Here is a 16,159-nt window from a genome sequence, read left to right as displayed (position 1 = left end):
GGACAGACAGGACAGACATCTTTATTTGTATTCCGAGCGTGATTTGAAAAAAATAAAATAATAATAATAATAATAATAATTAAAAAATGACCCGTACTTGCTATCGTGGCAAACTTTGAGCCGAGTCAAACATACGGATGGCGTGAATTAAGATGGCTGAGCATGGTTTAGGACGTGAAGAGCATTACTGTGTGCTGACGCAACACACAAAGCACATCTGTGTACACGTACAGCTCTGACAGTATTGACTTTACATGGACTGTAAGCAAAGCGCATGTACTCCTTCGCATATGTTCAGATCTGAGGCCCGGGAAGCGAGGAGGATAATTGGGAGTGTCTGGATGGCTCTTGTTCTGAGCAGAGAGTACGGAATCTATCGGCCCCAGAGCCAGAAGAACCTCGACTACAAGCCGAGAAGTTGATGTGAGGTATGTTTATCCCTGCAGCTACGTGATTTAGGAACTTGTACTCGGTGCAAATTCAACCCAGGGACCAAAGTTACACGCTTCAATGACATCAACAACTTTTGGTGGTTTCTTTCTTTCTTCGTGTCCCCTGCAAACCCTGATACGCAGCAGCTGGAAAAACAGCGCTTTATTTGACGGATCTGCGAGACGACAGGAAGGAGCCGCTCGTGTACAGATGAATCCGGCTCGCCGGGGTCGGTGGGATGACTTTAAAAGGCGAGGACGATAGACGACCAGGGAATTATCATCCATGCCAAGCTCGTGATGTTTGGAGGACTCTGCCGCCCACTCGGACAGACGGGATTCTGTAATCGTGCTGGAAAGCCGGGTCGGTCAGCTGCCGGGTGGCCTGACTGCCTTGCATTGTTTGTGGGAGGTCTTTGCTTCCGGATTGGGAAACAGGAGGTTAATGAATAAATCTCTGGAATACATCTGAGAGCTTAAATTATAAGATGATTCATTAGAATATCACCTTCACAATTTATCTAGGAGTTAAGTTTAGGCTTAAACAGAGATACACACTCAAACTAGCAACAATCAAAGAGGCAGGTGACCATTAGGTTACAGTGCGATAAAGCGACAAGACGAGCGTTGAGATTTTAATCAGGTCGGAGTCCATTTTGTGGTAAAGTGACAAATTCAACCTCCCGGCTTGAATGATTCCTCAAGCCGGTCTTCATCAAGCACGTGGTCTGAAGTTTAGCTCCTGCCTGCTATTAGTTCCCATTTACTGTTCACAAAAATGGAAGATTGTCATCATCTGGACAATGGTAAATGGTCTGCACTTATATAGCGCTTTTTTAACCTTAGCGGTTCCAAAGCACTTTACACTGTGTCTCATTCACCCATCCACACACACACACACACACGGTAGCAGAGCTGCCATGCAAGGCGCTAACTTGCCATCGGGAGCAACTTGGGGTTCAACGTCTCGCCCAAGGACGCTCCGGCATGTGGAGTCACGTGGGCCGGGAATCGAACCTCCGACCCTACGACTAGTGGACGACCCGCTCTACAGCCACCCCGGCATATCCTGTATGACCTCTCATAAAATGTGTATCAAGACATTATGACGCAAAATAAAGCGTAGAAAGAGCGTACATAGCTAGTGCAGTAAGCTTGCTTTGCTAATCTGCCACTACATGGCCAGAAGAGTCAAACCACAAGACTTGGAGCTTACTAGTACTGCAGCTTGCCTACGGGGTCAGAGTACGACTTTGTATCTTTCGTTAGAAAAATTGTTGAGAAAATGAAAGGAAAAAACTGTACCTCTACAGTATGGTTTTTTCCCCCTCAATAGTATTGTCTAGAGTATTGTTAAAAGTGAGGCATTAGATTTTGAGTTAGAAGGAAATTTCCCTGACAGGACTCGTCATCGGGTTTGCGTACGTGTACACACACAGCTCCGACAGTACTGAACTCACACGGACTGTAAGCAAAGCGCATAAGCGTAAAAGGGAAGGTAAGGAAACGTGTACCTGTACAGTATGATGATGTTGTTTTTTCTAGTATTATCTAGAGTATTGTTAAAACGAAGGCATTAGATTTTGAGTTAGAAGGAAATTTTCCTGACAGGACTCGTCATTGGGTTTGCATCGATTCTGGTAGAATTATTCTTCTCCTTATGATGCAAAGGTGGGGCGGCGGCGGCGGGGGGGTATTGGGAGAAAAGAAAGTTATGAAGCAATCATAATACACTCATGGTAACATAGTCATTTAAAGCCAAAGGACATAAGCTATTGCTTATTTGATTACAAACACCAAAAGCACATTAAGGGCCAAACGAGCTAATGCAATGAGATATTAGCAGCCATCAGCGGTCAGCCGGCCCAAATGAGATGACAGATCTATCCGCTGAATCCATGGAAGGGAGCTGCGGGTGAAACAGTGTAAAGATATAGGCTGCTCAACGGCACCTAATTCACTAAATGTCAAGCTCTCTGATGAAGACTAAAATGATTGTGAAGTGCAATATGCTTGTGTTTAATGATATCAATAAGCCTCGCAGGAAATTTCATTTGTGCGCCGTTATTGCTTCAGCGTCTCAGGTGGCTCGGTGTGATTATAGCAGGGAAGGAGAATGTGGACAGGTCTCTAAATATACCTGGGACTGGGTCATGAGGATCTGCGGTATGTCTGTGTACAGGGTTTGGTCCTGATATATAGGAATAATATCATTCACATAAGTGTGTGTGTGTGTATGTAAATCTCTCTTCAGCTGGCAGCTGTGTGTAATGTCTGAGGTACAGACCCAGAGCTGGGGTCAGGGATCTGGCTTCTTATTGGACAGACGTGAAGCTATAGATGAGTATCTGGAACATTAAATATCAACAGGGTCCTCAGGCCTATTATCTAACCCCTAGACCTCTAATTCATCTGGCCATTCACACGCAACGGAAAGAAAACAGACCACGAAATTTGCTTCCAGGAGCAGCTAATTTCGCTTTCGAGTTCATCTAGGTGAACTCTGACCCTGCGTATTTGCAGACTACAAAAGTAAAAGTGCTTCTTGATGATGGTGTCGCTCAGAGCCATAAATAATAAAAATAAAATAAACTAGAGATTGTTAGTGCTACTTCTTCAAAAATCAGTGAAAATAGGAGGGGGGGGGGATGGGGTTCGTCTCACCACGTCACACTGTTCAAGAAGGAATAGAAAAATGTTCAAGCGCTTCCTGGAAGGTCAATTAAGTAATGTAGCGGATAAAGAAGCAACACCAAACATCCACAAGGAACTCATGACCAAGACTGGATTTGAATATCCATCCATTTTCCATAACGCTTATCCTATACAGGGTCTGGAGCATATCCCAGGGAGCACGGGGCACACGTATATACACATTTTGGAAATGCCAATCAACCTACAATGCATGTTTTTGGACTGGGGGAGGAAAGTGGAGAAAACCCTAAAGCACAGGGAGAGCATGCAAACTCCACACACACACTCGGCGGAGGCGAGAATCGAACCCCCAACCACTTAGCCACCGTGCCCCCTGGATTCGAATATAGAATATCTTTTCTGAAAACATTTTCTAAAAACATCGTCAGCCCTCGCAGTCTGCATGAACATGCCTGTTCACCAAAATATGTGAAAATAACCCATATAGGACCATTAAGAAGGGGATTCCCATAGGTGCACACAGTGAGTGACAGATGAAGAATTCCCATTGTTATTATTCTACATAGCACGTAGTGACCGCCTTTCCTGCCCTCTCAGAGACGCAGTTGAGCACGTTCTCTCAAGTTTGACACAATCGCGGCCGCCTGTCAGCGTAATTAGAGCGCCGCCGAGTCGCGTAATTAATATTGTCTTATTAGTTTGATAATGAAAGCCCCGCAGGTAAGAATGCTAAGTGCTTCACACCTCCCTCGCTTTACGTGACGTGGATGGTGATCGCAGGCCGGATGGAGACGGATGGCTCGCTCGGAAACCGGGGTAACGCTGCGGATCTCTGAAACGCTTTTTACGTCACTAGTCACCTCAGGCTGGAAAAACAGTGACAACCAGACAGTCCACAGCTGTAACGCCGGGTGCAGTTTCACGTAGGGAAATGTAAAGAGAGAAGGCTTAGTGGTTAGCACGTTCGCCTCGCACCTCCAGGATCGGGGGTTCGATTCCCACCGTGGCCCTGTGTGTGCGGAGTTTGCGTGTTCTCCCCGTGCTGCGGGGGTTTCCTCCGGGTACTCCGGTTTCCTCCACCAGTCCAAAGACATGCATGGTGTGTTTATTGGCGTGTCTAAAGTGTCTGTAGTGTATGAATGGGTATGTGATTGTGCCCTGCGATGGATCGGCACCCTGTCCAGGGTGTACCCCGCCTCGTGCCCGACGCTCCATGGGATAGACTCCAGGTTCCCCGTGACCCTGAAGAAGAATAAGCGCTATACAAGATGGATGGATGGAAAGATAGTCTGTCCAGAGAGAATTCAAAACTGTTCACATGGACAGCCAAAACAGCTCTGTTGTCATTTTGAAATACACAACCTGATCACATGGCAGAGTACATATGTAACGCCGCGACAGGTTTAATACACCGCCTGAAAGCGTTACATCACATAATAGTTTTAGATTTTATTTGACCGTAGTTGTGTGGAGTTCATTTGAAAGGATGGACAGATGTTTGTTTGTTTTTAATCACCTTGTGACCTTTAAAAATGGTGCAAAAGACAAAAAAAAAAGAGGCTTTTAATATTAATGACATCGAAACGCGCTAATCAAAATCAATACATTCTAGTCGTCCGCGCTGACTGCTACGATAACGCCACGGCGCTCAGGAACACTAATATCAGGAACACACCGCGTCACGTTCACGTCAAGTCCGCGTGATGTACGATCCGGCGTGGATGTGGTTTGAGACATTTATTAACAGACAGGATTTTGAGCGAGACATTTCCTCTACTCATTAGCAAGACTGATATCATCTAGCTCCGGAGCAAAACTAAAGAAACAAACCTTACACGTGAGACATCTTGGCTGATTGACTACATTAGGAACATGTGAGATGTGTGTAAAAATGTATTTTTTCACCAAGATGAACGAATAAGTCCGCGAGGATCGACCCCGAAACTAAACCTGATGGACACACGATCCTCTAAGGCATAACAAAACCGACCTGAGCATATCCGCTGCTCGAATCCCGCATGACAAAAGACACAAATCAAAGCTCTGACCAATCAGAGGGGAGCGGCTTGTTTTTTGGGAAACGGACTGCTGCTGCGAGGCCGTGCTCTAGAGATCAGGGAGGAAGGAAGTCTTAGAGGGGGGATCTGCAGGAGAGCGGCTCGGAGACACAGCGTCTGAGAGCACGGGGTCGGCATTAATCCCGGACATGTACTGTCCGCTGCCAGATCACGCACTGCTCCACAGCTGAGAGGAGGCGGGAAGGATGGAGCGAGGGAGGGAGGGAGGGACGGAGAGAGGAGACGCCACGGCAGCCTTGACCGGAGCGATAAGACACAAACACACACGCACGCAGAAAACTGAGGAGTCATAACGGAGAGCACTTTGTCTCTGTAAGTCGATCTGTTTGTAAAATCCTCCTCAAACAAGCAGGTGGGGGATCACAGGCTCTCGCACACAAGTCACAGAAGGAACGTGAACCATGGGGGAAAAATAAGCAGATGAATTAATGGAACAAAAAAAAAAAAAAAAAAAAAAAAAAGAAGAAGAGCGAGACCTCCTACGACGTCTCTGTAATATGCTCCGATCCCCTCGTCCGGCTGACCTCAGGCCCCGGGCGATAAGAAGTTTGTGCACCGGATGGAAGGGGAGGAGGGAGGAGGGGGGTGTCATGTGAAACTTTGACCCTCAGCGAGACAGAGTTCCTGAAGGGGCTGTGAAAAATGAGGACAGTTGCTTATCAGGCAGCGGGCGCATTAACCCTGACTTACGATAACGCCGAACACTCGTCAGCAACGGATAATCAATAATGAGCAATGTTTGTCTTTGGTCTGGGACTGACGCGCTGATCTTAGACCAGACGTTAGGAGCCACTCAGGCTAGAGAGAGAGAGAGAGAGAGAGAGAGAGAGAGAGAGAGAGAGAGAGAGAGAGAGAGAGACAGACAGAGTGAGAGAGAGAGACAGAGTAAGAGAGAGAGAGAGAGAGAGAGACAGACAGAGTGAGAGAGAGAGAGAGAGAGAGAGAGAGAGAGAGAGAGAGAATGACCCGGACGTCAAAAACAGAGAGTGTATAGAATGACGCCAAGGGAAAGGGAGGGACAGAAAAATATAGGGGGGAGAGAGAGAGAGAGAGAGAGAGAGAGAGAGAGAGAGAGAGAGAGAGAGAGAGAGACAGAGTGAGAGAGAGAGAGAGAGAGAGAGAGAGAGAGAATGACCCGGATGTCAAAAACAGAGAGTGTTTGAATGACGCCAAGGGAAAGGGAGGGACAGAAAAATATAGGGGGGAGAGAGAGAGTGAGAGAGAGAGAGAGAGAGAGAGAGACAGAGAGAGCGCATGAAAGAGGGAGTAAAACGTGGGAAATAAGATGTATTAATGCTTTAACTGAGGGTAAAAACGGGAGATCTCTTATTTTCAATCCTCGAACTGTTTTTCTAAGCTTGAACTAACTCCTATCAGACGTCTCACAGTGCCAGTGTCTGCTGGAAGTTTGTTCTCCTGCCAAACCAACATAAGTATGTATACACACACACACACACACACACACACACACACACACACACACACACACACACACACACGTCACATAATGGCTGCCTAATGACCACCTCAGGTGTTAGTGCTGAAGGCATTACAGGGATAATATGCTTTTAAATCACACCCTTCTCTCTCTCTCTCTCCATTCTTTTCTTTTCCCCTCTCCTTTGCACCGTGGGGTACGAACAAGTGACGGGGTGCAATAAATCATGAAAGACAGCTGCCATTTTGTTTTCCTTCTTCTTCTGCTGAATCGAAGTTCCTCTTAACATAAAAGTAAAAGGAGCGTGAATGATGCTGCTGAGCGTGCTCGCCGCTTCACTGCCTCAGCACACTACAAACACTGCTCGGCCCTAAAAACAGCCGTTTGCACCCGCCGCTTTCACGCGGCGCGGCGTGGTGCACCGGATCAGGTCTGAAAAGTTTAATGCCGCATCAAAAGAACTTTATAATACCGACACGGACGCCAACGATCTGCGGTCGGTAAGAACTGATCGAACAGCACAATCGAGAAGTTAAATATGATCCGTACTCCGAATCAATCTCGCATCCTGACGTTTATTAACACGGGTGTCGGCACTTTCTAACGGTCACGGTGCTTTGCAGTCTCCCGGCACGGGAAAGACTGAGGACAGAGGTGTTTATGCTGTCTGGTTTCTCCACAAGAGGAAGACCTCTGAAGGTGTGCTGTGGTATCAGGCACCAAGACGTTAGGAGCACTTCCTGTAAGTCCTGGAAGTTGTGAGGTGGGGCCTCCATGGATCGGATTTGTTTGTCCAGCACAGATGCTCGATCGGATTGAGATCTGGGGAATTTGGAGGCCAAATCAACACCGTGAGCTCTTTGTAATGTTCCTCAAACCGTTCCTGAACAGTTTTGCAGTGTGGCAGGACGCATTATCCTGCTGAAAGAGGCCAGTGAAATTAGGGAATACCCTTACCATGAAGGGGTGTACTTGGTCTGCAACAATGTTTAGGTAGGTGCTACGTGTCAAAGGTAACATCCACATGAACGCCAGGACTCAAGGTTTCCCAGCAGAACATTACCCAGAGCAACACACTTCCTCCGCCAGCTTGCCTTCTTCCCGTAGAGCATCCTGGTGCCATCTCTTCCTCAATTCATCAAACCGGGCCACCTTCCTCCACCGCTCCATGGTCCAGCTCTGATGTTCACGTGCCTATTGTGGATATCTACTACACACACACACTACCAGTCAAAAGTTTGGAAACGTCTGAAATGTTTCTCATGATGTTAACAACCTTTAGATCTGAAGGTGTGTGATTAAATGTGTGAAATCGGTGTTGTAGACAAAAATAGAATTGTACCAACATATTCATTTCTTTCATTAGAAAACTAACGTTTTATTTACAAAAAAAAAATAAGAGCAGCCAATAAGAGTCCAGCGTCGGTGTGAACTCCTTTAATACTGTTTAAAAAGCGTCTCAGGGGAATTCCTCAAGAAATCGGTCGAGAATATGCCAAGAATTCATTTCTGGAAAGTCTCGGCAAAAAGCGTGTCCACTTTGAAGATGATAAAATATTACATTATTTTGATTTATTATGGATTTTTTTTTTATCACAACACAATTCCCACAGTTCCATTTGTGTTACTCCAGAGTTTTGATGACTTTATTATTATTATAAAATGTGGAGATAAAAATAAAGAATATATTAATAAAGAATATATATATATATATATATATATATATATGTAGCGCGCGAGAGAGAGTGAGAGCGAGAGAGAAAGAGAGCTATAACGTGATGACTAGAACTAAATTCTCTCAAATGTTCATTATCGTTAAATCTGAACTATAAACCATGGAAATGTGTGCCGTGTCATTCCATAAGAAATGAAACGTTGTAATTGTTAGAAAATCTCTGTGCTATAAGGGGAATAAGCCAGCATTTAGGCCGTGTGGTTATATGAAAATAAACCACTTGGGGGTGGTAACAGTAACGGCGCGTCATGCCGTGCCACATCGCACCACCCCTGCTGTGGATTATTATTGTAGAACCGCACGGGCTGGAGAGTGTTTTTTTTTTTTCTTACTTACATTTACTCACCTAAAGTAACTAGCAAAACATACATTTCCTTCTATGAAACTTTATTTCCAGAAATAACTCGAAGCTCGTGAATAACACCATGGCACTCGTGCCCTACTTTTTCTGCGCTTACTGACGGCTGTAACGGAATTTCGATCGAGGGTTAATAATGCCCTCATGCATCCTATGTAGTGAGCATATTTTAGGCACGGATTAAAAATGATACAGAACAGTGTGTAAAACTATGAAAATGCCTCATCGTGCTTTTAAAAAGGCATGAAAAGCATTTTCTGTTTTTTTTTTTAATCCAACACAAACGCGTACCGTGGCGAACGTTCGCTCGGCTTTTTAATCGGCAGACTGTTTCGATTAGCAACAAGTGGTGCGGCGCGAGACTCAATTCGCCTCGGAGAAACGTCTGCGTTTGATTCCCGCTGCCAACGTCGCTCTCGGTTACTGTAAACCGTTCTATATTCATGAAAATAAATAAATAAATATAAATAAATCCACGTCAGGATACGAATCTCTGTTTTCTATGCATTCTTAACCCTGGTCATTCTGAGAATGGAAAATGACAAAGGTTGGTCATTGCTACATTTAAATATGGGGAGAACAAGATTGTGTGTGTGTGTGTGTGTGTGTGTGTGTGTGTGTGTGTGAGATAAGTATGCACCTGCCTCAAAAGAGCAACTTCCTGCTTCACTTGCAAAAGTATTGGACCCAGAAGCAAAAAATGTCCCCAGTATACACCATCAATGATGTAACACAAATAACTGTTGTTTTTTTTTCCTTACTAGGTACCAAATACGGCACGTGTACACACTGTACCCTATGATTTAATACCGTATATAAAACCGTGACGGTTACACGAGGACGCACGCTGCCATATAAATACAGAAATCGCTTTCTATGTCTTGACGGTGCACTTTACACTAATACTGCTGTTGATGAAGCTCTCGCGCTTCATAATACACGCCCGTGTTACATATTTGGTTTCGATACTACTGTAACGTCCTTGTGCTTGAAAAAAAAAAAAAAAAGAAAAGAAATTCATTAAAGACAAGCTTACTGAAAGGGCAAGCTTGTAGAGCAAACATCTTTCGTCTCAGCTGGTACAGTTCTTATAATCCGGTCCACACTCTGCGCTGTCTGAAACGATATCATATTCAAATTCTTAAGTCTTGTACGTATTTAACAGTAAATGTAATCGTGAAGAACACTATAGTATGATGCTAAAGTACGACGAGAGACGAAATCGAAGGTGACCTCACTGGTACCGGGTTGCATGCAAAAGTTTGCATCCCCAGTGGTATCTGAATGGGAAATCTATAGATCATTGTTTTATAATTATCGACCCATCCGTCCATTTTCCACAGCGATGATCCTCCACAGGCTCGTTAGGGGAGCCTGTCCAAGGCAAGGCGGGGGGACACCCTGGACAGGATGCCAACCCATCATAGGGTATCCTACACACCCATTCACACACTACAGGCGATTTGGAGACGTTAATCAGCCTACAACGCATGTCTTTGGACCGGGGGAGGAAACCCTCGAAGCCCGGGGAGCGCATGCGAACTCTGCGGAGGCGGGATTCGAACCCCCTAACCCCGGCGGTGCGAGGCAAACGTGCTAACCGCTAAGCCACGGCGTCGAATTATATAGATGTATATCGCGACAAGACGATGCCGGGCAGAAAACGAAAGCGACGAAGAAATCGAGCAGGCGGTCGACGTTTCGCCCTGACCTCTGTGGAGACCAGAGCAGTGTGTGGCGTCTGGCAGAGTTCAAACAAACAGAGACGTCAAGAATTACGAGCGGCGAACATTACAACCCCAAATGCTGTTCGGGGGACACTAAAGTGGAGGCAGTGAGCCGTTTTAATAAACAGCGCTTTCATTAAGACAAATTATTACAGAGTATACAGCACACGATTCGGAAGGGGAGATGCAAACGGGTACTTTCACTTTTATTTATTTATTTATTTATTTATTTATTTACTCTGTGACTTTCCTTTTACTCTTTACTTTTGCTGTAAGCGTCTGAAAACCCTTTGAAGTCTTACCAAAACCATGGGCATTTACATATCTCTAAGTACTGCGACGGAGGCGTATTCTCACTGCCAAGATTGCCAAGGTGTGCCCTCTGCTCCTGGAGCCAGCTGCCAGTGTTCATCCGGTTCTCATCCTCTCTGCTTCACTGGATTACACACACGAGATTAAACCTCGGCAAACTAGACCTATACGTCCCATGGCACTCGGGAGCGATTCGTGCGTTCACGTGCGATTACAAATAGAGACGTCATTCGAATACGGTAGATATTAGTGTACATCTCGATCAGTCAGTACTCTCTGCACTATTACATTCTGCAGTGTATAGACACACATCACAGAGTGAGGAGGGGGGGAAAAAAAGGGGAGAGGACCACGATAAGGCAGCCATCTGGACCGGCCAGCTTCATTAGAATAGCGTGTGTGTGTAAGAGAGAGAGAGAGAGTGTGTGTATGTGTGTGTGTGTGTGTGTGTGTGTGTGTGTGTGTCTGTCATGCCACAGATGCAGAGAGAGGAGTGAAAAATCCCCATTTATTAACAGCTTAATACTCTCCCATCTGGAGCTGAGCCCACACCGTGTCACCTATCACAGAGAACAGGCTTGTACAGAGCCCTTCACACACACACACACACACACACACACACACACACACTCCAAGATACACTCTGTGTAGTGTGTGTCTTTATGTGTGTTTGAACACAGCCCGTCTGACTCAAGGAACACGGACATACACATACACAGACTGTACCTCACACACACTTCTGCAAAACACACCACAATTAAAGGTGTCACGAAGTCTGCGGAACAGATACGGACAATAAAGCCTGTGCACGCACACACAGCTCTGTATAATCACAAAAAAATTAAACCTACACACACACACACACACACACACACACACCCTATATCCATACAACTCTACATATATACAAAAAAAAAATCTTTCCAACACACACACAAACTCCATATATCTACATACAAAAAAAAACCAACACACACGAAACAGAGCTCTATATACATCCACATGGCTATTAAAAAATATCAAATAAATAAGTAAATTATTATTAATAATAATAATAATAATAATAATAATAATAATAATAATTGGATATTCAAAAAAAATGAATATATTTTGCAACTCTCTCTGTCACACACACACACACACACACACACAGACACACACACACACACACACACACACAGCTGAGCTCTCTATACTTACAGCTCACTATGAAAATAACCACCACCAACAGAGACACACACACACACACACACACACACACCTCTGAGGCAAAATGCTCACACTTGTCAGCATTCAACAATGCAAATCCTGCCAATGATCGCTCACTCTGGAGCTCAGTGTGTGTGTGTGTGTGTGTGTGTGTGAGAGAGAGGGAGTGAGAGAGTTATCTCTGCATGCCCCCTAACGATCGTGCCGACATGATGTAACAGAGAGACAGATTCGGCTGAGCGAGCACGACACAGGCGCTTTGTTTCGCCGCTCTCCGCTGAGGAGCCTCTGGGTGGCCGTGAAGATTGCATTAGAGATTCCTGCTGCTGCTACACACCGCCAGCCATGCGTCCTACACCAGCTCCATTTAATCTCACACCCGACACGGACTGACTGACGAGTCCGGCTCGCACCTGCTAGAACTGAAAAGCGCTGGGCTGCTGAGCCACGGCGTCCGAAAGCGAGAGAAAACACGTCTGTCGAACCGTTTTCTTTACGATAGGATATGAGCTCCAGGTGTGGGGGGGTGGGGGGGGGGGGGGATATTCTCTCAATATATGATGATATTTAATGTTCGCTACCAGAGCGCTAGCAGGAGCAGCAGAACTGCTGCATGTGGGTTTTGATCATATTTAAATGAAATCCTTCCCTTCGGATATTTTTTACGGTGAGAACCGAGAAAGATTTCACGTCGAATCATGCACTTCCTTTCTGTGAGTCAACAAGCAGCCAGTGTTCTAGATGTAGCACAATCTCAGGAAAGATCTCAGGAAAGTGTACTGTGACACGTTATCTCCATGCTCACTGCCATCATACCTTCTTACCGCGCTGCTTTAGGGTGGCGGGCGATATGACAAAAATATCAGAGCACCATTGATCCTCCAAGACACCATACGCAACGTTGTCTCACACGCTGCCAGGAATACAGTCGTGTTACATTAAGAATCAATTCAATTAAAAAAAAATAATAAAAATCGGTTACGTGATTTATATCATGTATCGGTCCGTACAGTATTTCGGAGTTTGTTTGTAATCGTTGCTCGTTTTTTTGCTGCGTCTTTTTTCAAAAGTGGCGACGCACTCTGCATCGTATTGACGGAATGGTTCTGCGCGGCCTTTCGCGACGATGTCTGTTGGTGAATGGGACGTTTAAGCCGTACTCGTGTTCGACGCGTGTGAACCGAAGGGGGCGCTGGCGGAACGCGCGTCGGGACGACGTCACAAAAACATCGCGGCGTTGGCTCGGGGTTTGCGTTCGTTTCTGCAGTCGCGAAAAATCCCCAAATCTTGGAGGGACTGTAATATGAGCAAAATGCATTTCACTCTTCATTATTAAAAAGTTAGCGTTTGCTTGTTTTATATTTATATTTCACACTGAAAATATTGAATGTTTGAATTGGGGGAAAAATGCTTTTTTTTTTATAAAAAAAAACAACAACTAATCTGTAAACATTTTTAACATCAGATCAGCTGCTTCCATTCAGTTTGCAATTTTGTCAATAAGAAAAAGCCTAGTGCTGTATAACTGATCATGATATTATCACCGATATTACATCATCATACTGCCCAGCCCTAGCTGGGTGAGACCCCGGGAGAAAATGTGTAAACTGCTCTTATCACTAACGTGCACTAATGTGAAGCACAAGGCAGTGCTGAATCAGCACGCTTTCTGCGTGCGTCCGATATGAAACAGAGCCCGCTGATTTAGGCTTCGTATCAGTGATGATGGACGGGCGGAACAGACGTCCCTGTGAGTTAAAAGTACTGGAGGAAGAACTTCACGCACACAGCGTGGTGACTGACAGCAGAATAAATCATGGACCTCATTTTTAAACTATAGTAAGTTTGCAGTTATTACATTACTGATAGACTGCTTTGTCGTCGTTTGGTTTGCAATATATATATATATAACATAAAACACGTATACCATAATACAGTCCCCTTCAAAACTATTGGAACAGCAGGGCTAATTCTTTGTTTATTTTTTTTTTTTTGCTGTAGACTGAAGACATCTGGGTTCTGAGATCAAAACATGAATATAACAAGAGAGTTGAGGATTTCAGTTAAGTTATTTCAATGCGGACGTGTGTTAAACGACATTTTGTATCAGACCAGCCAATCTGTAGGCGAGCAAAAATACTGGACCTTGTGACCGACGGGTGTTTCTAGTTACCCAGGTGTGTCCTGTTAGACCGACTGTTTAAACAATACACAGCTCTGAACATCTACCCTTGGTTTTCGCCTTCAGCTTCAGCTGTGTTAAGGCTTCATCCGTTGTTAAAAAGGACAAGCCGATAAGACGATCAGAGAGCTGTCTATGGGAGAAAAACGAGGAGATTTGAAGCAGAGAGAAGACAAAAAAAAAATAAATAAATAAATAAAAATCGACCTATACAGCGATGTGGAATGTTCTGGAAAAGAAAGAAACCACTGTTTGTACTGAGCAACAGACACCGAGTGGTGTCTAACAGTTCTAATGTTTAAGACCAGGAAAAAGAAAACCCTGAAAATCGCAAACTCTCACCTCATATCCATCTTTTAACCTCAAACCCAAATGTCTTTGGTGTAAAGCACAAAAAAAGCGAACTGTCCTTGCCGTTCCGATAGTTTTGGAGGGGACTGTATGTACATTTGGAAACACCAGAATAAAGAACTGTTAAAGTACACGTATAGGCACACGATCACGCGATATACTCGGACATGACGGTCCGCGTATCGGACCGATACTGATACCGGACGGCTGGATTAGTCTCGGATAAGGATCGGCAGATTTTCTGATCCGATATACGGACGTGTCCGAAACGTCAGAAGCCAACGCAAATTAAACATCATCTTCGATCTTTCGTCTGACGTTAATGCCATTTTTCACCTGGAAGGGGAAAGAAAATAAATAAATAAAACGATCTAAAGATGAGTGTAAATAAATAATAAATACAAACCTCGCATCCATGTAGTCTAATCTCCCATTGGTTCCTGATTTTTTTTATTATTATTATTATTATTATTTCTTTGGATACGCCCTGTTAGAGATATAATTTGTTGCTTAGTTAGTTATCTTTTCCATCTTAAGCTCATCAGAAAGCAAACCGGCTTCCTCGGCAATCGGTTTCGACAGATAACGGGTCGGTGTCGGACACCGTGTCATGTTTTATCTAAAATCTTATTTCACTAAATAAATAAATAAACAAATAGTACAAGCTTAATAGAGAAAGACGAACGTGAATGAATCTGCAAACACCAATCACAAATAATAATAAAGTTGAAAAAAATAAATAAAGACTGCTATGAAATTACGACACGCGTTCATTATTAGTAAGGTTCCTGAAAGGAACGATCATTACAGCTGATGATTTACAGAACCACTTTCTCTTCCTCACCATCACAGACCTAACCTCATCAACCCACGGCACCTTGACCTCTGTGTTCAGCTGTGTGATTCTCTCGCTCTTTTAATGCCTGTCTATGTGCGTGTGTGCGTGTGCGTGTGTGTGTGTACTTGCCGCTCAGCTCCTCATTCAGACCGAGCTGAAGTGCAAATTGGACATCTGCTGCTGTGTGCATCCTCACAAAAGCGCTCGCCCACTCCTGCACGGCAGCGAGCGCTCGGCCCGCCGCTCTGTTGTTCCCACGGACGCGGGCGGGTGCGCGGCGCCGCACTCACCACGCCATTCACACACTTCCGACTGGCCTATTACCCTCTCCTACGCCTCTGACGTGACCATACGGGTCACGCGGGAAATTGACTGACGGTCCGTGTGTGAAAACGTGATGAATGTGAACATCTCCGTGGCCCTGCGGTGAGGCCTTTCAGCACTCTCATCAACAAAGACATACAGGACTATATTGGTGAGATGCTTCGGGACGGACTACGTTACTGCGGCCTCGCCGAGATGGAGACGAACGCTGATTCGATTACGATTAGGAGCTTCGTAACAAGTGCGGTGTGGAAACATTTCGTCCGAGTTAAAGGACTGGGATAAACTGACTTTATGGGCGTTCTGAATGCTAGTTTCGAGTAGGGCTGCACGCTAACGGCTAAAATAATCACCGTTACTTAAATCCAAACCATACAGTCGCAGATGTCATCTCTAAGAGAACGCAGACTTTTCTTTCGCACTCTACATTATAATTCCTTTAAATCTATGAATAAAATAATGAATGGAGGTAAGATGGCTGCTCAGTCACATATATCGAACCTCACTTATCAATATTTTAG

The 16,159-nt window shown here is 44.8% G+C and overlaps 1 protein-coding gene across 1 annotated transcript in view; it reads right to left on the bottom strand.

Moving 5' to 3' along the window:
* Window positions 1–16,159, bottom strand: part of fam172a (family with sequence similarity 172 member A) — a 185,230-nt gene that overhangs the window by 151,320 nt on the left and 17,751 nt on the right. The gene's annotated exons all lie outside the window — the stretch shown is intronic.

Source organism: Ictalurus punctatus, chromosome 22 (assembly GCF_001660625.3).
Source record: "Ictalurus punctatus breed USDA103 chromosome 22, Coco_2.0, whole genome shotgun sequence".
In the NCBI taxonomy this organism is placed as follows: Eukaryota; Metazoa; Chordata; class Actinopteri; order Siluriformes; family Ictaluridae; genus Ictalurus; species Ictalurus punctatus.
Note: the sequence above shows the minus strand (reverse complement) of the source record. Positions and strands in the feature narration are given on the sequence as shown.